This window comes from Vitis vinifera, chromosome 18, assembly GCF_030704535.1.
Source record: "Vitis vinifera cultivar Pinot Noir 40024 chromosome 18, ASM3070453v1".
Lineage (NCBI taxonomy): Eukaryota > Viridiplantae > Streptophyta > Magnoliopsida > Vitales > Vitaceae > Vitis > Vitis vinifera.
Window position 1 is genome coordinate 21514530 of NC_081822.1, and position 22528 is coordinate 21537057.

Consider the following 22528-nt stretch of genomic DNA (forward strand, 5'->3'; position numbering starts at 1 on the left):
GATCAATCACATGATTTATGCTTTGAAAGATGACACTGAATGCCTCTGCTTTGAAAGCTGAACAAGTAATGATCTCAATAATCTCAACATGGGGGAAATATGCCCCAATATGCAAGGTTTATGTACTACTAGTATGGCAATACCATAACATCAAGAATACTCTAAGGATAGATCATCTAAAAATACTCTAAGGGACCAAAATGCCATTAGCTCATCAATAAAAAAATCAATATGGCCAATCGGTCACTCAGGGAGATAACTCTGCTAAAGACTATCTCCAACTCAAAAACAACCAATTGATCTATCTCAAAAATGGTTCACTAAGGAACTAGAATGTAGAACAATCAAACCAATCCATCTCAAAAACACTCCACTAAGGAATCATGATGGCGAAAACTATCATAATCCCCCCAAAAAATACTCTATCAAAACTAATGTTATATCAAAATACTCCATTAAGAATCTTTGATCCATGAAAATATCCAAGCTCAAATGTAATGCTCTCCTGTGATCTCATCTCAACAAAAGAAAAAAGAATATGCCCTAGTATGACAACTAATGCAAAATCATGGGGATAACCAAATGATACCAACTTATCACATCTTTCTCTAAGGATGAAATGATCAAATGACTTAGAAGATATATGTGCATCAACTAATCATAGGAACTGGAATGTAGAATAATTGAACCAATCCATCTTATAAACACTTTGCTAAGGAATCATGATGGCGAAAACTGTCATAATCTCAAAAAAGATGCTCCATCAAAACTAATGTTGTCTCAAAATACTTCTGATTACTACTCAAAAAGTGCTATTTGATAGCTTGTAATTAACTCTTTTAAACACTTTTGAGTAGTAGTTATTACCTTTTAACTCAATTGGCATGTTAAGGACCCTTGCAATCAATTCTAATCAAATTGTGTTAAGTTTTGGTGTTTTGATAGCTTTTGATCACCAAAGCAATCCAAGATTGAGGAGAGTTCTTTGGAATCCATGGAAAAGCAATGGAAAGCTCAGAAACATGAAGAACTGAAGCTTTGAAGTCCTTTGCCATAAGCAAATCCGGAATGCAAGGAGGGGAAGCAAAGAGAAATCTGCCATGAAGCATTCTTGATGACAGTCATGTCAGCCACTTTTGCAGCACTTCCTGAAGTTCAATTTATGCATGCTATATGTCATTTCGAAGCTCAGGAAGTCAACAATCCAATGCTTCAAACAGTGTGCGATTCGGAGTTGAAATAAAGGAGTTACAGCCATTGGAAGCAGATCACTCCAAGCTGAAGGCCAATTTCGCAGGGCTGCGAAATCAGCCTTTGGCTGCGAAATGATTTCGCAGCCATCTTGGTCGTCTGCGAAATTTCGCAGCCATTTTGTGCGCCTGTGAAATTCTCCCGCGTGCTTCCAGATATTTGCGACCGACATTTTTGGATATTTTTCTTCAGATATTTTTGTATAAATTTCTATTATTCTCCTTGTAATCCACCAACCATAAGATTTCTTAGTTAGGAAGGTTGGAAAAACGTCTCTATATATATTCCCTTGCATCCACTGTAAAAGATATATATAGATAAATATATAGAATATACAGAGCCTTGCTCTGTTTTTCCTTCTCTTTCATTTTCATTTCTTTTTATTTCTAGCCAACCAAACTCTGAGGATTTTTCCTCAGAGGATGAGAGGCTAGGCTCTTTGTCTCTTGGAGTGAGGAAAGCCGGGTAAGTTTCCACATGCATAAATTGGAAGTTTTTTTGTTTTAGTTTTTAATGAAGAGAAAGTGTGACCCGTTAATGGTTTTTATCTTTTTAGTTAACTTAAAACGTCTTCAATTCACCTGAGCCAACACTTGGTAAGGCAAGTGATCTCCGTCCATGGAGATTCACTAGTTTATCTCTTGCGAGCTTTTGGGAGGTGGTTTGAAGGTAGGATTTTCTAGAATAGCCAACACTTGGTAAGCTTTTGGACTCCAAGGAGACATCCATTAGTTATCTCTTGCGAGCTTTTGACGGGTAATCCAAGGTTAAAGATCACCTTGAATGGTAAATGCTAGGTGAGAGGTATGAGCCATTGCAAGGTGCATCAGTGAGAGGGATTTAGTGTTTGAACCCATTAATGGGAAGCATCTGTACAACACCGGTTAGAGAATTAACTATATGTTAATTCTCTAATGCGAGGAAAAGAAACAAGTGACTGGAACTCCCTTTTTGTATGAGGAATCTGAGCCTAGTGATCTGAAACTCCAAGAAACACTTTTCTTTGTAAGTAAAATCAGTTACTATTTGTGGTTAGTTTAAAACCAAACATTTTCCAACTCAAGTTTATGTTTTCTTTTAAAGCTAACCTTGAAATGAAAAGGCACCAATTCAACTTTGAATTAATATCATTTGTGAAGTGAAAACCCATCCCAGTGAACAATCCTAGAGCCACTATGCTATAGTAGCGTTGTCTTTGCTACCCTAGTAGATGGTGTAATAGGTTATAAATTTTGTTGATTACTCCCTCAATCAAGGAGCACCAGCTGGATACGAATTAGCTGAGACACCAATTGGGCACGAATCAACTTCACTAAGAATCTCCGATCCATGGAAAATATCCAAGCTCAAAGGTAATGATCCCCTATGATCTTATCTCAACAAAAGAAAGGGGATTATGTCCTAGTATGGCAACTAATGCAAAATCATAAGGATAACCAAATGATATCAACTCATCACATCTCTTTCTATGGATGAAATTATCAAATGACTCAGAACATATATGTGCATCAACCAATCATCTTAGGTCAAACAGGCTCCACTGATGATCAGAAATAGCCATACTGAACTAGTCAACTGTGTGTATGGATGAAAGCACATCTCATCAAGGTAACTCCATAAAAAAAGTGAGGATATAAAAAAGTGTAAGCTCATCCCAATGACTCGAGATGGAACTCCACCAAGGGATATGATAATGAAGTTGAACTAATCCACTAAAAGCCTGGATAGAAGCATACCTCACTAGGGTAATTCCATCGAAAATAGCGAGGATATCAGAAAGTGTAAGTCTCACCCAATGACTCGAGATGTAACTCCAATAAAGATCGTAAAGAAATCAAATAGTCAAAATCAACAACCATCATCATGAAACAAAGTGAAAACCAATGTTAGACTAGCAATCTTGACGTAAAAAGGATATGCCCCATGCAGTATGACATTTGAAATATAACAGAATGGGAAGTCAGAAAACATCTCTCATCCACCATAAAATCAAGCAATCCTCTACATCCATCATGAATTAACTCCAAACATTGAAGAAACATTCCCCAAAAGAAAGATTATGATAATGCCTACACATCAACCAAATCTGAAACGCTTGCCCAAGTAGAGGTTGTTAAAGCTAATATTCGAACCCATGGCCTCAAAGTGGTCTTAAGACACAAGACAAAATGTAGGCTAGGGTAATAGGGTAAAAAAATGAAAGGAAACTAGGCTCAAATACCCAATGATCAAACTCAGACCCTCATGTACAAAACATAATATGCATAAATAATCTCATAAGCTATGAACCTAAAGATATCCGATGTGAGCATGGGTGGGACATAAAAGGTCTCAGCAAAATCAACGATGATAGAGAAAAGGAATAGAAGTGAGTATCAAGCTACAAAGAGAGATAATGTGAAGAGAATATCAATCATGGAATGAGGATAGATATGAATGAAGAACGATGAATGTATGGTGAATGATGAAGAATATAAAGAACAGATAAGATCAAAAGGAATCAGAAGAGCTTCGATCTACTCAAGACAAAACATAGAAAGCGATCAAATCAGCGGTGACTAAAGTGATGGAAGGAGATAATGATTTAGAGTCTTTAGGAAGGAGTCACCCATCTCTCATACTCGGAACATATACAAGATAAATTTGAGGATCACAAACTCTCATGCAATCTCATCAACCAATGAACTCCACATAATAAACTCTCAAATATCTCATACATGCTCAATGGAGTAATACATCTCATGCACATATATATTTACAATGGTATGAATATACTCTTAAATAGTGATCCAAAAAATGACGAGCTCTCCCTAATGAAATGACCATCTCAACCAAAGACCTTTGTATTAATGTCTACGAGATGGAATGTAAGTGGTGATATGACTGATCTGCATATAATGAAATGTGAAAGATCATCACTCAATGTATGAGAAGAAACAAGATAAATCAAATAGTATCAAAAAGGCATAACAAAGAACAAAAACAATGGAAGTGAGAATAAAATAGGGTATCATGATAATGACAAAACAAATGGAAAGAGTATATCAATAGGTCCAAGACTCGTGAAATTCCTAAATAAAGCATATGTACATTAGAGGGTCCCAAGTATAAAAAGTAAACAAGGCTATAAAAAAGAATAGGCTATAGTGATCATGGGAGGCTCAAAGGGCTAGCAATGGTTTAAATATCCAAAAGGTGATAGGGTATAAGCCACTCATCCTGCAACCATAGTCTCGAACATAATACTTCTTTAACTAATCTACATTGCTCGGCTCTGAGAATTAGTTTCCATCTAGATCCATCAACCATGTTGCATCCTTTGGGGTTAACTCTCTAATGACATATGGTCCACTCCAAGTCGGTCTGAACTTCCCTCTAGGGTCTCCAACCGAGCCTCTAAGAACTCTCAAAACCAAATCTCCTCTCAGTATTGGTCTAGGCTTGATCCGATTTCTAAAAGCACGGGGCATCTTCCTCTGATAAGCAGGTGTGTTCTATTGCTCTCAATCTCCTCTCATCAAGAAGACTAAGTTGATCAAAATGTGCTTAAGTCCAATCTACCTCAGATATCTCTTGCTCAAATGCTACTCTCAAAAATCTCATCTCTATCTCAACTGGTAGCACTGCCTCTATAACATACACTAGAGAATAGGGTGTGGCTCCTATAAAGGTGTGACAAGAAGTGTGATAAGCCCATAATTCCAAAAGTAGCTTCTCTGAACAGTTTCGAGAAGTGTCAACTATTCTCTACAAAAGCCTCTTAATATTCTTATTTGTGGCCTTTACTACCCCGTTAGTCTACAGTCTATACGCAAACGACTTATGATGCTAAATGTCATATCTTTGTAATAAAACATCAACCTCTGCCCTGAAGTGCATTCCTTTGTCAGATATCAACTCATGTGGGACTCCATAACGACAAATGATGTGTGATATGATGAAGCTAACAACTCTGGCTAATGTCAATCTCGTATAAGAAGTTTTCTCCACCCACTTGGTAAGAAGGTGGCCCTAAAAAAATTAAGTAGGTGGGTTAAGGGAATCCCTAGCAAAGGTGATCGTATGCTCTGATGGTATGTAACCTTTTGCACGCCTCCTAAGAGATAAGGTGCTTCCATGCAAGGTGGTCATCACCTCCACACATGCACTTCCTCACATCCCATGGGGTTTCCTATAGGTAAAGCTTTTACATTTCTCAACATTTAGGGTTAATCTAAGTGTACATTTAGAATAATGTGGGTGCTTCCGAAAAACCTATGTGACTAAAACAATAAAGGGAACAAACTGGCCACACGAGTATCCATTCAATCTAGTTTTGTGTCATATAGGTCTTCAATGATAGGACTACTATTGGCATTAACATGCCTATCTCCATAGTGCACCCAAACATTAATATAACCCGTTACTAGACTCTACTCCTAGTCTCTAGCTTGATCGAAAGCATACATGAATTAACAAGTCCCATTGTAAACCCTCCATTTTGTCCTCCTAGAACATGTCCTATTAGGTATTTGTTTGATACTTTACAACAATTCCTTGGTGGCTCATTACTACTCGTGTAGCCTATCTTTTCTAAGCCACCTTGGGGACTTTGGTTGAGGGATTTACCTAACCCCATTGTGACTCTTGGCAACCCTATTTAGACTTGGGATCATTTAGGCACCTTAGGCCCACTTATGCACCATAGGCCCACTTAGACACACTTGGCCCATTAGGCATCACCTTAGGCTCACTTAGGTACCTTAGGCTCACTTAGGCACCATAGGCCCACTTATGCACCATAGGCCCACTTAGGCACCTTAACCCCACTTAGGCACCTTAAGCTCACTTAGGCACCATAGGCCCACTTATGCACCATAGGCCCACTTAGGTACCTTAGGCCCACTTAAGCACCTTAAGCTCACGTAGGCACCATAGGCCCACTTAGGCACCTTAGTCCCACTTAGGCACCTTAGGCCCATTTAGGCACACTTGATCCATTAGGCATCACCTTAGGCTCACTTAGGCACTTTAGGCCCACTTAGGCATCCTAGGCCCATTTAGATACACTTGGCCCATTAGGCACCACTTTAGGCCCACTTAGGCTCCCTAGGCCCATTTAGGTACACTTGACCCAGTAGGCACCACTTTAGGTCCATTTAGGCACCATAGGCCCGTTTAGATACACTTGACCATTAGGCACCACTTAGGCACTTTAGGCCCATTTAGGTACACTTGGCCCATTAGGCACCACTTTAGGCCCACTTAGGCACCTTAGGCCCATTTAGATACACTTGGCCCATTAGGCAACACCTTAGGCCCACTTAGGTCACCTTTCAGGTAATTTTTGCATGTTTGCATGGTTGGTATAGATTGCATTTTTTATATGGCTTGCATGATTTGCATGGCTCGTTTTTGTAAAATCACATGACTTGACTTTTTATTATATTTTTGTTTATTTTATTTATTATCTTGTCTATTACCTCCTCGATTTTATTTTCCTATTATTTTGTCACTTTTCTGTAATACTTATCCTTACTTATTTATTTTAATTTAATAATTTGGTTTAATTTTTTTTATTGTCATTTTATTACTATTATTATTATTATTATTATTAATACTTTTACTCATTTTTATCATTATTATTATTTTATTATTATTATTTTATTTAATCTATTAACTTTGAAATTTTGTAGGAAATGTATGGAAGATAGGTGTGGAAGTTTTGGGAGAGTTTAAGGAAAGGTGGCTCTAAGAGATAAGGAAGCAATTGAAGATAGACACAGCTTGGGGAAAGAGATCGGAGTTTGAGGTTTTTTTTTAGAAAGGAAGACAAGTGAAAGTCCACAATTGCAGACAAAGAGCAATTTTTGGGGATATTCATGCACGAAAGGGATTTTTGGTTTTGGAAGGTTTAAGAATCTCTTTGGAAACTTTGAGATTGTTTTTGGATGAGGAGGCGCTCTTTAGGAAGATATCATGGAGAGTTTGGAAGGGAGGTTGGACTGGCTATTCTGAAAAAGGAGATGTATGTGCCTGCAATAGAGGGTTGGGAGGAGAGCACAGGCTGAAAAATGAAGATAAGAGGGTTGGCTGATCTTTTAGGAAGGAAAGGAGGACGTCCAGAAGGAGAGTTGTTGCAAGAAGAGTGAGGAGCAGGGGGAGGACCTCACTGGGATTCTTAAGGGGATATTCGTCAGCCTGCATCTTCCTAAGACAAGTTCTTCATTTTACATCCATGTTCCTTTCAAATTTTATTCCATTTGCAATTATTGATATTCGTTTGGATGATTGGAGTGGCCGTTAAAGGTCATGATGCTGTTGATTTTGGATTCTTCATGGATTGCTTGCAGTTTCTGGACCCATAACCAGCGCACAACTCGCCTCTGAAGAATCTGAGAAGGGAAAATCCATGAAGTTTAGTTTGCCTTGGGGTTTGTGTGGATCAATCTGATTCGCTCCTTCATTGATCAAGAATGGGTGGTTTCTATATTAACAGGCGTGCCACCAGAAAAACACTTTCGAGGGTTGACTTTTCCATTCTAGCAAACATGTCTCTAAGTGGTTTTGCCAGTGTCAGATTGATTTCTTCTCCAAGAATTACACTACTCCGCTACTCATCCCCCTCACTTCATGCACTCCATAAGACATTTGAAACCCACGCACATATCTAAGACTCAGTGCAACAGATCTGAGGCAGCAACCGTCTGATCTAAGGAGCCTGTAGGAAATAAGGGGAATTACAGGCATCGGTCTCTCCTCGTTCATTTTCTATGGTTCTCTTTCGTCCGTTGCTTATTTAGAAGAGAGACGTAGATGGAGTTGCAAATTAAGGCCGCCTAGGCTGTTCACGCCCTCAATCATGACTCTCAGTCCTGCAACCGCGTAGCTGCTAATCAGTGGCTCGTCCAGTTCCAGCATACTAACCTTTCTTGGGATGTCGTCACCTCCATCCTCACTTCCGATCATCATCGTCATCATCATTCCTTTCTTTCTGATTTCGAAGTCGAGTTCTTCGCTGCCCAGATTCTTAAGCGGAAGATCCAAAATGAAGGATATTACTTGCAGTTAGGAGCTAAAGATGCTTTGCTAAATGCTCTTCTGCTGGCTGCTAAAAAATTCAATCCAGGCCCTCCGTAGCTTTTGATGCAAATCTGTCTTTGTGTGATCTTCCTATATATAGGGCTTTTGGAAAAGTGGGGTTTTCTTTCAGTAGAGGGCACGGTTGGCAGCACCAAAACTGGAAGAGGAGGTGCAACCACACACCACTTCGTTTGCCACCACCTTCGGCTACCCGCCACTCTCGCGCACCCACATGCCTCTACTGCCACTCTATTCTCATCTAAAGGTTTAAAAGACAGTGAAATAAGAGAGTCAAGTGCTGATAGATGTACCAACCAATATCAATTAGTCAGTCATCGTCAAAGATGAACCCCGTGGTGAGGCGATGAATCGCTAACTATCCACCCGAAAATCAATCACTCAGTGGACCAATCCTTTTCATCCATCACTCCGGATCCGGCCTTTTCTGGGTGTTCCTGGACTCTCGTCTGTGGTATTGGAGTCTGAAATTTAGTTGTTGGAATATAGTGTTAATTCTAGGGATTTCTCGGATTTTTTGCTTAGCTCGTCAAATTCATTGGAAGTTTCCTTTTGGGATTTTTCCTCTTAGACAGAGGGAAAAAAATGGATTCCTTCTGGGATCTATCAGATGGGAATGTGAAATCTGGTGGAGAAAATTGGCTATCAGCAGTTGTGCCTTTGATGAAACTGCTCTCACTCACTGTCATAGGCCTAATTCTCGCCCATCCAAAACTCCAAGTTATGTCAAAAGCTACTTTCAGGCTTCTCAGCAAGCTTGTTTTTGTCCTATTCCTACTATGCTTAATCTTCACCCAATTGGGACAATCCATTACTGGCAAGAATTTTGTCCTCTGGTGGTTCATACCCGTAAACGTCATTATCAGTACTGCTGTCGGTTGCATTTTGAGGTACTTGGTGGCAATAATATGCCAGCCACCACCCGAATTCTTTTGGTTTACCATCATCATGACTGCATTTGGGAACACGGGTAATCTCCCGCTTGCCATTGTTGGGTCAATATGCCACAGTGCGAAGAACCCATTTGGTCCTGATTGTCATACCTCTGGTGTGTTTTATGTTTCTTTTGCTCAGTGGGTTGCTGTAATTCTTGTTTACACACTTGCATACCACATGATGGAACCACCCCTTGAGTATTATGAAATTGTTGACGAAGGGAATGAGGTTAAGGAGGTGGTCACTGCTAACGATTTAAGTAGGCCGCTGCTTGTTGAAGCTAAATGGCCAGGAATGGAAGATAAAGAAAGCGAGCATTGTAAGACACCCTTTATTGCAAGGGTCTTTACCAGAATCTCTAGCATTTCACCAAGTACTTTTCCTGATGTTGGTTTAGTGGAGGAGGGAGGTCCAAACAGTCCCGAGTCCATTAGGTGTTTGGTGGAGCCGAAGGTGGTTAGGAGAATTAGGATCGTTGCTGAACAAACACCAATTCAGCACATACTTCAACCTCCTACAGTTGCTTCTCTGTTAGCCATTATTATTGGGATGTTTCCTCAGCTCAAATCTTTTGTTTTTGACTATGATGCTCCACTTTCATTTATCACAGACAACTTATCAATCTTGGCTGGGGCAACAATTCCATTCGTGTTGCTTATCCTTGGAGGAATGCTCGTTGAGGGTCCATATGAATCTAAACTTGGAATTCGGACTGTAATTGGAATTAGTGTTGCAAGGCTTTTGGTACTTCGATTGGAATTGGAATCATTCTTTTAGATGATAAGATGAATTTTTTTGGTTCCAGAGATCAAATGTATCGGTTTATGCTTTTGTTGCAATATACAACACCAAGTGCCATCCTGTTGGGAGCAATTGCAAGTTTAAGAGGCTGTGAAGTTAGTGAAGCTTCAACACTCCTCTTTTGGCAGCAGGTTGCACTTTGAGAAGGTGAGGAATGCGAGTTCAGGGGTCAGCAAATGTGTTCTGAAACTGCTGGTTCATTGGATGAATACGGGAAGAAAACAGTCGGGTGGGTTTTAAAAGCTTGGGTTTCTTTCAGTTGATTGGAATGGGAGACACAGGCTGGTGGTCTTTTGTGGGGGATAGAAGATTGAGAGAGAGGCACCATTTTTTTTTGAGAAGGAAGGTCCACACAGGTTCTGGTTTTGGTGAGGCTATCTGGGGATTTTCGGGAGCAGATTCAGCAGATTTTGGTGAAGGAGTTCTCTAAGCAGATTTTTCTGTTGTTAAGTGGCAGCCGCATGGACTGCACGAGGAGGGTTGATGCCTCATAGTCACCTTCTTTCCTCCATTGATAGTAGCTCACAAGGCCACCTTAAGTGAGTGACACAATAAGGCCACCATGTTCGCATGAGGCAGCCATGACGCAGCCATATGGGAGGAGGCAGCAGCCACTTCCGCATTTTTTCTATGTATCTCTAGAAACTCCTTTGTACAGCCCACACACGCGCCAATGAAGCAGATTCAACAGATTTTTAGAGGGGGAATCTTGAGACCACACAGCATCAAGAGACTTGGCCGGAAGTGTGATGATGGGTGTTTCCGAAGAAGAGTTATAATTCGCCCACGGTTGAATATGTTCATAGACGTGAAGGGTCCCACGAGCCTTGAATTTGTCAATACATGCAAAATATATGCAGAAGTGATTGAGAATGCATGGCTACAATAAGAACATACATTCATCTTTGAAATCAAACGGATTTCAAGAATACTACTGTGATTTGACTTGTTATTCATTCATCTCCACAATATGGATGGTAATCTCTGACTCTTCAAAAGACACGTGCTCCCTATTCCTAATTACCTTTTGGCTGCATATACCTGACTTCTTCTTATTGGAACCATCATCCTCTTTGCTGTCTAGGATAGGGAGTACTTCATGGTACCCACTAAAATTCCTCTTCAATCCTTTGATAACATCAAAATTCCAGCTACCCATCGTGAGTTTAGTGTTGATTTTGTAAATCTGAATTTTATACCTTATGGAGGACATTCTCCTAACGCATCAGCCATTTTGAGAGGAAAATTCTAGTGTTGCAAAAATTTTCAAAAACTTTTTTTTTTCCTTGCTGCCAGTTTTCATTCAACCATTGACCTTTTAGAGTTAAATTCATTATAGCAATTTTAGAATATTTTAAAAAAAAATTCAAAGCTTGTATGACTTTCCTCACTCCTTGAACTTGAATTTAAAGTTTCGTTTGAGTTAGAAAACAATTCCAGAACAGAAAATATAACTGAAAATTTAGGAGGGCTCTGTTTTCACCCAGTTTTGGATAATGCAAAAATAAAATAATGGACGACTGTCTAAATTTAATTTGATATTTTTCGTTAATTATAAGCTTCTTGAATTTGATCTTAGAGATATAAACTATTAAAATATATGCTTCTTTAAGGGAGATATGATTTTTCAAAGTCGTACCTATTGCACATGCTGAATTCTGGACATCTGATTAGCTTGAGTGCTTTAAAAATATTTTTGAGTACTATCCGACCCTAGATTCATTTTTTTGTGATATAGACACTTTGAACTATGTGTGTGATTTTTTGTATGATTTTATGTGATTATTTATTATTTTTAAAAAATTCATTTACACATGTCAGTTTTTCTTATCTAATCTGGAATTTGTAGAACCTTTAGGTGTCTTTGCTACAATCTATCCTTTGAATGAGAGTTTGGCCTTCGGTATGTTGATCTAGATGTGTAGGAGTTGTTTTGTGAAATTTTTTGTAATTAAATTCTACTCTAATCCATTTTTTAGAAATTGTTTTTTTGATGCTCCCTATTCTAATTACATGCTGATGATCTTGTACATTGCTTGAATTCGTTATTTATTTTTGGAGTCATTTGACTTACCTTGGCTCAATTTTGGCTTTGGTACCGTGTATTAGACATAATGAATATGTTATATAATTCATACTTGTCTTAATCACTCTAGCATTTTTGGAGGAATCTTATAAATTATGCATGCTATCTAGGTATGCTCTCTATCACTTACTTTTCAAAATTTTATGAACATGCATGTTGTTGTGAGTCTTATTTATGCTTGATGTGATCCTTAGGTGCTTAGATGTATGCTTGATTTTCTTGGATAAAACACATGTGTGCTATATTTCCAAACTAATTTTGATGTCTTGTGATAGCGCTTAAGAAGGAGTCTAGGTATGCACCCTAAATCTCCTTTATGAGTATGATTGGTTTTTCTTTTTTGGCATGCTAATTTTGAAATCACCTTAGCCTACCTAGGTATCCATGATCAACTAGTTAATTCCACATTTCCCTCAACTTGGTTAGTAGAGAGCTTTGTAGAGCTTAAAGGGGTGCTACATTCTAGAAGTACCTTCCCAATTAGTAACCTGATCCCCGGACCTAGACTCAGGTTTTTCAAAGACACGTGTTTTTTCAAAAACTATGGAGTCATTTTTTAGGGTTTTATTTCTTGTTTTATTTTCCCTTTAAAATAAAATAAAATAAGTGGCGACTCTAACTTTTCCAAAATTAAATTTTTCACCAAATAAAAGCGAGTCTCGTTGATCAAGTGGGGGTGCGCGTGAAAAATGTGGGTCCACACCCATATATAATACAAGATCAAGGGAAACAAAGCCGACCAAAATTAGAGAATTGGAGTTAAGGGGATACAAGTGCGTCTACATGAACATGCAACAAGCAATCACATAAGAGAAGAGTAGTCATGCAACAATCAATCATGCAATACATGTATAAATCATCCATCACTATATTCAAATTAAACAAAGACATAATAATCTAATAAAACATACAACTAGATCAACCATCATGCTAAGGGATAATAGGCATGTGATAAGAATACAATCAATCATGTTAAGAAAAACATAATAGACAAGAGAAGCAATCATAAATAAACATCATCATCTAACATGCATCTATCATAGATATTTACAGCATCAAAAAATCTTCAATGTGCCATTAATCACACAATCACACAAAGGCGCAAAGAAAGGGTATTCATTAATCAAGCAATTAAACGTCAAATTTACTTTAACTTAAGTTCAAGCTTTGACCCTCTAAGATCCCTAGTGGAGTTGCCACTTTGTGATCCCGTATTTTCACATGCGTTCCCACTCGATGGCAAGGCTCACTTTTTGTTTGTGAAAAATTAATTTTATAAATAAAGGAGTCGCCACTTACTTTGGTTTTTTTTTAAGACAAACAAAATAAGAAAAAAAAACCCTAAATGTGACTCCTAAAAGAAAAGACGGGTATGTGAAAACCAAGTTGGGTCCAGGAGTCAGATTATTTATTGGAAAGGTACGGAAAAGAACCGCAACACCCCTCTAAGTCCTAAAAAACTAGATCTCTACTAAGTTGAGATAATTATGAGGATTAGTTGATTAATTCATATACACTATGAACTAACTAAACACATCAACATAATTCACCAATTTAATAAAGAAAAGCATACCTAATTTGCATTCCAAGCGCTTCTAGAAAACACAAAATTTAAATAACAAGCAATAGCATCACATTGTATTCTAAGTAGTCACATATTTCATAACAAGCGTTTTAAAGTGCTTTCATAGAAATGAGACTAATTCACAAATAATAGCAATGAATTCAAAAAGGAATCAAAAACTAAACTTATATATAACCAATGTCAAATGTATTCACAAGAGGGTTTCTTTGCAAAAAAAAAAAAATAGCAAATGGTTGAAACCAGGGGTTTCTACAAAATAAATCTAAAACAAATATCTTGAAGTTAAATTTCATCATGAAAATTTTTAGAGAATATCTTCTATACGTCTAGTTTATCATCCAAGTGATCAAATTAATCAACTAGCTCTCATTTAATACCAGATTTCATAATGCTAATAGTAGGTTTAGAACAGGGCATTTTGTTAAAGTATTCAACAATTGATTTTTTTTAAATTAATTTGGAGATGTCCTAAAATCATAAAAAATAAAAATAAAAATTCGTAAAACTAGCCTAACATGTCTATTTTGAATGAAAAATAATCACAAGGCAATATTACATTCATAATATGTTTAACAATAAGTAAACTTCATTCAGCTCCAGCAGAGCACAGGTGCAATAGGTTCAAGAAAAAAAATTATATCTCCCTTTTTAGTAATTATATATTAATATTTTATGTGTCAAAAATTAAACTTAGGAGGTCTAGATTAAGCGAAAAATATTCAATGAATTTAAAGAGATCTTTTAGTAATTTAATTTTACAAAAAAAAACTAAGTATCAAAAACAAAGTGAAAGCTGAACCTTCTGAAAGATTGATTTATATCTTCTAATTGGGAAATTATTTTTTACCAAAATAAAATTCTAAAATTAATTTCAAAGAGTTAGAATATCATGGAATAATTATAAAAATTTTAAGGAGTCTATAAATGGTCAGATTATAATTTACAAGTTCAAATATGCACTGGGCTGTCAATAGTGTCAATAGAAAACTTTATTTTTGAAATTTTTTTGTATGTAGGGATTTATTAAATCCCATTTTTATCTACATGAATTAGTTCATAAAGAATCCATTAGTTGGAACTATGAATTTTAATTCGCGTACATTTAAAACCAAAATTCATTTTTAAAACATTTCAAAGTTCCATACCGAATAAAAATGGGCAGCATTATTCTTTTTAGAAATTGAAATTTCATACTTAAAAGAGAGTAAGATAGATTTTAAATATAAAAACAATTCATTATAAAAGAGACTAAGATTAATTCTGTTATGAATGAGGTATAAAAAAAATTTTCAAAAGGAAAAATAATTCATATATATTTTTAAATTTGGATTACCAAAAAAATTGTAAGTGTATATGTGTGAATTATTTAAGAAAATTAAGATAAATCAAATTTCCATGAATCAAAATCAAGAGAGTTTATTCAAAGTCAATTGTCATGTGATTATCCAATGGTTTATTTAGATGAAAAGAAATTTTGAAGAAAAAAAGAAAAGAAAAAAATAGCTGAATCTCAATCATAATTCATCAAGTAATCCACATTTAATCATTTAGTTTCCTAAATATCAAATTCTATAAACACTCGTGTGGCCCAAATTGTCCATACCCAACCTAAACTAACATGTATTCAAAAAAATCAATCATGAAGTGGGAAGAAATGAATAAAGTGAAAATATTGGCAATAAATATTAGAATTAAGGAATCGAATATTTTACTTAGAACTAAAATGACGACACTAAACATATAGAAAAAAAATATATATAGTACATATGAACAAGGCACCATTACTTATCATCAAGAGCCACTAAAAACACTTATGGCTGGATATACATCCACTTTTTATACATAGCTTTTATTAAAAAATCAACAAGCATCATCAACATTATCCCATAACCAATTGTGCATTATTCACTACAACTGTCATTATTCCATAACATATATCTAGATATTTCCTTTAAAACTTCAACAAGTAATCATAGCCAGCCTCTATTCCTTCTCTAATTTTCCTAGCCACATAAATTTCATGGATCACACAGCATTTTCAGCCATACAATTCCATTAACACAACTATATCACTTCTCCATCATTGCTACTAATGTAATTAAAAAATATTTTACTTAGAACTAAAATGACAACACTAAACATATAGAAAAAAAGTATAGTACATATTAACAAGGCATCAACCAATTCTGCATTATTCCATCATTGCATTTATCCTTCTTTATTTTTAATTCACATAGTAACCGACACATCACAAACAGCCATGAGTTTCAAAATCGACAAACCAATTTCATCCATTGTCCTTTAACCTTATCAATGAATAACTTAAAAATCATTAATAAACCAATTCAAATGGTAAAGATTCATTGAGACTAACCTTTATGTCCAACTGTTGTGGTGAAGAATAAATGAAGAAAAACACCAAGTTTGGCAGCACAATATGGAAGTCTCTTCTTTTTCTTCTATCCGTCCATGAAATAATGCATGCTCGAGATTCAGGTCAATGCAGAATCCGAGTTCATCTATGGAGATTCGATGCCCATAGAAACCGGGATAACCTTCGAGATATAAGCATAGAGAGTGAAGACGATGAAGAGATTCTCGTCTCTTCTTTCAGAACTGTGCACGATCACGAAGATGATGGAGATCAATCAATCATGGAGGTTCCTACCATTGAGATGTTTAGATATCTCTTCATGTGTGTGATCCAGTTCACAGGTGACATCGATGATCAACAAAATGCGTCAGTCCGTAACGATGAAGAGGCAATTCAGAGAATGGAGAAGAGGTTTCCAGGCTGATTGTGTATTCGTACAGGGATCGGGGTGCCAATGCCACTATGAAGGAGATGTTCATGAAGATCTAGAATGGTGAACCTTGGCTCTAATGAGAAGCCTTCTGAATTCTTTGAATCGGTTTATGTGATGATTTTCTACAGAAAGAAGATCTTTGAACTCTCCTCCAAAAAAACGCCCAGAAAAAGAGACTATGTCAATTCTCCTCCCGCAACAGAAAAAGATTCTTCTCCTGGAGACTTCCCTTCAAAAAATCGCTTCACCGAATGCATGGCAGTTGGAAAACGTGACTGACGAGCTCCCTCGCGTGGCCTGTGGTGATGCTCTCTCACATGCAGGGGTTTCAGTTTTTAACCGGTTAGTTTCGAATCCAAGGTGCACATAGCAATCTGAATGGCATAAACCACTGCATTAATTCTGTAGAAACTTGGTCTCAGTACATCAGTAGATACAGCACGTGCCTGATAGTATATTTCTACCCAGAACAATGCCAAAAGCGCATAGGTCGTGAAGAAAGTAAGACTTGGCATATCAAGTAAGACATGTTGGATAATCTCTGGATGCAGGCGCTGCACATTTCTACGGAACATAAAAAACTAGTGATCTAACCCTATTCACCAGGAAATTGAGAGAGTGGAACACCTTCTCGTGGCCCAACCATACTCTGGGACTTTCAACTGTATCCGAACCAGTCCAGCCCGCGCACAGGATACAAAATCCGTCCAATTTTTTTTTATAAAAAAACATAAGATGCTATTTGGTAATCTGATCATGATTTGCGGGGAAAGGTTGTGTTTTTTAGCCTAGCTCAAAAATCGTGGATTTAGGGTTCGTGAAATTTAAATCCAATGGCACAAAAGGAAAGAGACCCCTAGAACAGATCCAGAAAGCACAGGGAGCAAAAAAAAAAAGCATTTTTTTTTGTTTTCTTTGGGGGGTTTTGCATGGATTTTCTCGGAAATCAAATGAGGATGAATTTTCCCGGAAATCGAATGGGGGATGGATTTTCTTGGGAATCAAACGGGGGTTGCAAAAAAAATTAAAATTCATTGATTATTTTTGTTTTTGTTTTTGAATTTTGTCCACTTCACTTGATACCAAATTTCATATTCTCATCGACATGGATGGTTCGTGTTGCCTCAAATTCAATTCTTGTCTAATAGTGAAGTTCGTCCAGGTGAGGTTCAAGCACGGTTTTGGCAATGAAGAGTGAAGATCAAAACAGGGTTAATGGTAAACTAGAGACAAAAAGGATATTTAAGAGATATGGGGCCATCGCTGAGAAGACCACACAAGAGAATAACATCACTGAAGGTCACTTGCATGAATGATGGATCAGAGCCTTTTTGTTTCTACACAAAAGCCTAGACAGTGGTCACTATCTGCTGCTTGAAATGATAATAGAAGAGAGAATGAGAGAATCTTAAGGTAGAGAAACAAGCAGGTAGTAATAAACTGGCTTTTCAGAAATTTAGCCATAATGCAGGCACTAGTTCATAGAAGACGAAAAACCAAATACTTACAACCCGGCTGCTTTCTTTAGCACTCCAAATTTACAATTTGATTATAAAGTAGTGATAGTTACAACATTGAACCTCCTTCCTCACTTTTTTTATATTACTTACAAAATTTTTTATTACGACAGCATGCAAGAATCATGAATTGATATTTGATTCGAAACACAGACTTGGATTCACCTCATGTTGAGATAGATAGACTTGAACAAATATGGGGGAGACCTGGCTGAAGATATAAGCTTCTTTGACATAGTCTTCATCCAATTTTCCTAGTTCTAAAAAAATAAAAAATAAAAAATAAAACATTCACGGGTTCACCAGTAACACTCATTTCAATTAAGAACATTTGCTTCATAGTTTATTTTGGAAAGTTCATAAATAAATTTGATAAGTATACATTGATTATTAAATAATATAAAATATTATTTGATGATAATATTGTGATATGTGATTATAACATGTTTAATTTTAAAATCTATTTAATGTTAAAATTATGATATATTATAAAATAAATGATGATAAATGTATAAATTTTTAATATTTTAATAATATTAAAAACACTATGAATAAAATTATGATATATTTTTACTAATCAATTAAATGAAAATTTTTCATTTAATTATAAAATAGTTATAATTAATTTGTTATTTAAACCCTATATATATATATATATATATATATATATATATATATATATATATATATATATATATATATTTTGTGGAAAGTGTCTCTTGAAGAGACTTTCCGTATAAACCCTTTTTTTTTTTTTCAAATTATGGAAGGTGTCTCTTGGAGAGACACCTTTAGTATAATTCTATTTTTTGGGAATTATAGAATGTCCCTTTTCAAAATTTGAAATTTTCCACTAAAAAATTGTGGAAAGTGTCTCTTCAAGAGACATTTTCAGTATAAACCCAATTTTTTAAAAATTATGAAAGGCGTCCGAATATAATTCCATTTTTTTGGTAATTATGGAAGGTGCCTCTTCAAGAGACACCTTCAACATAAATTCGAAATTTTTCACTATTTGAATGGAAATTGTAGAAAGTGTCTTTTGAACAGACACTTTCAGTATAAATCCAATATTTTTAAAATTGTGGAAGGTGCCAAGAGACACCTTTCACAATTCCCAAAAATTGAATTATAGGTGTCTCTTGAAGAGACACCTTCCATTATTTTTAAAAAAATTGAGTTTATACTGAAAGTGTCTCTTTAGTGTCTCTTAAAGAGACACTTTCCACAATTTTCATACATTGAAGAGAGACATCTTTAACTTTAAAATCATTTCTACAATTTTTAATAAATATTGGATTTTTTGGAATTGTGGAAAGTGTCTTTTCAAGAGAAACCTTTAGTATAAATCTAATTTTTTGGAATTCTAGAATGTGTCTCTTGACGGGACACCTTCACCTTTGACACATTTTGTATAGATTAAAAGTTTTAGGAATTGTAGAAGGTGTCTCTTTAAGAGACATCTTTAACTTCAAAATCAAATTCATGAGACATTCAAATTTGTCAAATTGTGGAAGGTGTCTCTTTAAGAGACACCTTTAATGCATATTGGATTTTTTGCCACGTGGAAAGTGTCTTTGCAAGAGACACCTTTAATGCATATTGGATTTTTTGCCATGTGGAAAGTGTCTTTTCAAGAGACATCTTTAATATAAATCCAATTTTTTGGAATTGTAGAAGGTGTCTCTTCAAGAGACACCTTTAGCTTAAATTCAATTCTTTCATGATTTTAAAAATTGTGAAAGGTGTCTCTTCAAAAGACACCTTCCACGTAGCCAAAACTGATGTATATCTATCAATATGTTCACAACTACCATTTTTTAATAATTATTTTTTAAAATTGCCGCAAAAGTTAAAAAAGTCCGACTTGTGAATATGTGGCTAGCATAGGCATGGGATTTTTGAATGGCAGTTGTTGTAGTTAGAATTGATGGAAAAAGGGGATTTTTGGCACATTCGAAATTAAATAAATATTTAAAGAGATATCGTATTTTATGTTTCAAAATGTATATTTAATGACAATAGTAAAAACTTTATTTTAAATTATGGTTTATGAAACAAAAAGAGAAAGAATATTACTCATATATTGGCCTTTATAATTTGAAAAATAATGCTTAATAAAAAAAATTGAATCATGTTAAGTTGTTTGTATTAAAATCTACTTTTAATTTGTTACCAAATTTTATTATATACATCTTTTTAGTTATTTTTATTATTCAAAGAAGTAATTTATTTTGCTTTATATTTTAAAAATAAGGATTCAATAATTTTGTTTTAAATTACTGTTAATGGTAAGTTAGAACAATCAGAAGGCCTTAAGCTACAAATTCAAAGGTTTATGTGATCACATCAAAATTTCTATAAATTATCCTCCAAGAAGCTTTGAGAAAGAATCAAAGATTACAAGTCGATGAATTACAATGATTTATTAGATGGTAACCTATGTGTGTCATGGTCAAAATGAGGGGTCTATAATAGGTGTCCTGTTAGCTCAAGGATCGGATATAACAAATTTTCTTAAGGATGTACCTAGGGTTCCAAAGTCCATTTCGAAGTAGCTCAGGATCAACCTCTAATCACTTCCCAAAGATCCCTAAAGGAATAAACGAACCATGGGTAATAAGATAGGGGTCCCAATAGCTCAAGGATTAGATGTACCAAATTTTTTTAAGGATGTACCAATTTTTGTGACTGATGTACCAAATTTTGTAAATGATGTACTAAATTTTGTAAATGATGTACCAAGGGTGCCAAAGTCCATTCCAATGTGGGGAACGACCTCCAATCACTTCCCGAGGGTCTCTAAAAAGAATAAATGGACCATGGGAAGGGAGATAGGTGTCCCAAGGATTAGATGTTTCAAAATTTCTTAAGGATGTACCTAGGGTTCCAATGTTTATTCTAAGGTGGAAAATGACATCCAATCACTTCCCAAGAGTTCCTAAAGGAACAAATGGGCCATAGGAAGGGTGATAGGGGTCTTAGTAGTCTGATGATTGGATGTACCAAATTTTCTTAAGGATGTACCTAGGGTTCCAAAGTCCATTATGAGATGAGGAACAACTTAAAATCAATTCTAAATGATCAAATGGACCATAAGAAGCGATATTGGGTAGCTAGAGGATAAGATATACCCGATTTTCTTAAAGATGTATCTAGGGTTTAAAAGTCCATTTTGGAGTGAGGAATAACCTCCAATCACTTCTCGAGGATCCCTAAATGAACAAATTGACCTTGGGAAAGGAGATAGGGGTCCCAATAGCCCGAGAATTTGATGTAACAAATTTTTTTAAGGATGTACCTAAGGTTCCAAAGTCCATTCTGAGATTAGAAATGACCTCCATTCACTTCTCAAGAGTCCTCAAAGTATCAAATAGACTATGGGAAGGGATATAGGGGTTTTGGTAGCCCAAGGATCGAATGTACCAAATTGTCTTTAGGATATACCTTGGGTTCTAATGTCTAATCCAAGGTGAAGAACAACCTATAATTCATTCTCGAGGATCCCTAAAGGAATATATGAACCATGAGAATTGATATAAGGGTCTTGGTTCCCTTAAGAATGGATGTACCTAGGATTCCAAAGTTCGTTCTGGGGTGGGCAAGGACCTCCAATCACTTATCAAGGGTTCCAAAGGAATATATAGACCATGACAAGGATGATAGGGGTCTCGATTCCCCTAGGCATGGATTTACCTATTTTTCTCACGGATGTACTTATTTTTCATGAAATTAATATGAAAGGTTAAACACAATTTTTTTTTATGAAAAATATATTTTCTTTTATATTTTATTTTAATTAAAAATTAAAGATTTTAACCAAACAAAATGTTAGATCCACAATCAAATTAAAATCATAAGAAAATAGATAAAAGCACAATAACTTATTGTGATTTTGATGTGATAAATTTAAAATAAAAATTTAAAAAATAATATAAATAATAAAATAGTATTATAAAGATATTTTTACTTTTTCATGTGATAGAATTTACAAAATAAATAAATCTTTTGTTTAGCATTAATATAAAAAAAGTCTTATATCATAAACCTCTAAATAATAAAATAAAATATTTAAATTTAAACCTTAATTTATTCAATATATTAATATAATTAATATTTAAAATCATAAAGTACATTATTTGTGGGATAATATTTTCATTTTTGTCTATTATACATTTATTTTATTTTATTTGTTATATTAACTATTTATTATACATTATCATTTTAAGTATAATATGTCCAAAAAATAATTATAATCAATAAATATAGAGAAATTAGAGAGTGAAAAAAAATTTAAATTAAAGAAGTTTATATGAGCATATTAAAAAGAGTATCAAAGGAAAAAAAAATAGGAATGAAAAATATAATAGGTGACTATGGATTATGGTGGTAAAAGAAAGAAGGAAAAAAGAAAAAAGTGGAAATGTGGCAAGTGGTACGTGAGACGTGTGAGAGAAATAAGAAA

At 35.3% G+C, this 22528-nt stretch overlaps 1 pseudogene; it reads left to right on the plus strand.

Moving 5' to 3' along the window:
* Positions 1-8846: 8846 nt before the first annotated feature.
* LOC104877341 (protein PIN-LIKES 2-like) lies at positions 8847-19447 on the plus strand (annotated as a pseudogene).
* The last annotated feature ends 3081 nt before the right edge of the window (positions 19448-22528 follow it).